At 45.8% G+C, this 2,500-nt stretch overlaps 1 protein-coding gene across 1 annotated transcript in view; it reads left to right on the top strand.

The window, feature by feature from the left end:
• The window catches only part of LOC112142087 (A disintegrin and metalloproteinase with thrombospondin motifs 3), a gene marked incomplete at its 3' end in the record, with an annotated part of 46,962 nt that overhangs the window by 27,098 nt on the left and 17,364 nt on the right, over positions 1 to 2,500 (top strand). The window lies entirely within an intron of this gene.

Below are 2,500 nucleotides of genomic sequence, written 5' to 3'. Positions count from 1 at the left end.
AGTTTGTTTCTGGCTGAAACTCCAGCGATTTGGATTCTCTGCTGATCAGAATCCTGGATCCGGTTCTGGCCAGATCAGGAAGCGTCTTGCAAACATCCGTTCCGTCGTGGTTTGAGCTGCAGGAGAAGACGAGTCGGTTCCACCTTGGATCCGTCTCCGCTCCCCACCTGAGGAGGAAGCTGTCTCCACAGCGGATCTGCTTTGGTTTTGGTCAGATTGACTGAAACTCTGGAACTAAACTCCGGACATGAGCAGCTGCTCAGAGCGTCTGCAGTGTCTGCTGCTTCCTGTAATATCCTCCGTCTCCTGCTGCCACTCTCAGCTGAGATCGATATCCAAATGTCAGCGTTCACGTTACCGCCACAGACGGAGCACACGGGAGCGCGGATCTGATGCTCTGACGGACGGATCTGGTCCAGGAGTCTGTTTGGATGAATGTAATAACAGTTTGTGTTTGGCCTCCTCTCAGTCTGAAACCGGGCTCAGTCTAAACTCTGGATCAGAGCAGATCAGAACCGAGGCGTCTTGTTCCTCGGACCTGGTCTGCCACTCTGGAGCAGATAACTGCTTCAGCCGGAGTTTGAGTCAGAACTGGGCCGACGTGATCCGACTGGACAGGGTGCACCGTCTGTACATGCACCGTAAAGATGACGGAGGGAAACATCAGGACTGAAAGAGTTCCACCCCTCACCACGGTGGGAGGAGCTTAAACCAGCTGTGACCCCTAGAGGTCAGGTCTGTGGCTCCGCTGCAGTTCTCTGAGAGTTCTGTTATTTATCTTTGAATAACTTGAACTCTGCAGTAATACATCAGTTTTTATCGGTGTACCACTACACACCCGAGGGAATCGAACATTCTAAGACTCTGGAACGCCATGAACTGTTTTTACTTCAGGTTTCCTGCTAGAAGATTTGATTTACGTCTGTTCTAAAGTTTTCTGTTCAGAATGATGGATCATGGATGGATGATGAATGGATGATGGATGGATGATGGATAGATGATGGATGGATGATGGATGGATGATGGATAGATGATGGATGGATGGATCATGGATGGATGATGGATGGATGGATGATGGATGGATGGATCATGGATGGATGATGGATGGATGATGGATGGATGATTGATGGATGATAGATAGATGATGGATGGATGATGGATAGATGATGGATGGATGGATCATGGATGGATGATGGATGGATGGATGATGGATGGATGGATCATGGATGGATGATGGATGGATGATGGATGGATGATTGATGGATGATAGATAGATGATGGATGGATGATGGATAGATGATGGATGGATGGATCATGGATGGATGATGGATGGATGGATGATGGATGGATGGATCATGGATGGATGATGGATGGATGATGGATGGATGATTGATGGATGATAGATAGATGATGGATGGATGATGGATAGATGATGGATGGATGGATCATGGATGGATGATGGATGGATGGATGATGGATGGATGGATCATGGATGGATGATGGATGGATGATGGATGGATGATTGATGGATGATAGATAGATGATGGATGGATGATGGATAGATGATGGATGGATGGATCATGGATGGATGATGGATGGATGGATGATGGATGGATGGATCATGGATGGATGATGGATGGATGATGGATGGATGATGGATGGATGATGGATGGATGATGGATGGATGATGGATGGATGGATCATGGGTGGATGATGGATGGATGGATGATGGATGATGGATGGATGATGGATGGAAACTTTTGGCTTTTCTCTGTAGAATTTCAGTATAGTCTCAGCATTGACGGCGTGGATGACTCTGATCCCGTGTGCGTCCGGCCTCATGCATCCATTCTGTGCATTATGGGTCTGCAGCATTTTTCTTGTGCCGTAAATAAAAGACATGATCAGTTTCTTATTGTTAGAAATCTGGAAGCTGCAGGTCGCCATCAGAAAACAATTTGTCTTCAATGTGTCAGTAATGATTCAGAGCTTTGTGTTCAGCGTGTCGCTGGAGACGCAGAAACAGAAAAACGGTCCTTCAGAAAAACCTCATTAACAGCAGGAACTGAGGGCACAGCTTCTCCTGAATAAATCACTATACATTATACTCACACATCGGTGCTGGCCTACATTTGATTCACATTTCTGATGTGACATTGTTGGAGAGGAAGTTTTCTGTTTGAGTTCAAACAGGACAAATTGACAGCAGAATTTCTTTTACTCTTATTGTTCCTCTTTTGCCCCTCTATTGTGGTTCTTTTACCCCTCTATTGTTCCTCTTTTACCCCTCTATTGTTCCTCTTTTACCCCTCTATTGTTCCTCTTTTACCCCTCTATTGTTCCTCCTTTACCCCTCTATTGTTCCTCTTTTACCCCTCTATTGTTCCTCTTTTACCCCTCTATTGTTCCTCTTTTACCCCTCTATTGTGGCTCTTTTACTCCTGTATTGTTCCTCCTTTACCCCTCTATTGTTCCTCTTTTACCCCTCTATTGTTCCTCT

The sequence above is a fragment of the Oryzias melastigma genome, linkage group LG9 (assembly GCF_002922805.2).
Source record: "Oryzias melastigma strain HK-1 linkage group LG9, ASM292280v2, whole genome shotgun sequence".
Classification (NCBI taxonomy): domain Eukaryota; kingdom Metazoa; phylum Chordata; class Actinopteri; order Beloniformes; family Adrianichthyidae; genus Oryzias; species Oryzias melastigma.
Note: the sequence above shows the minus strand (reverse complement) of the source record. Positions and strands in the feature narration are given on the sequence as shown.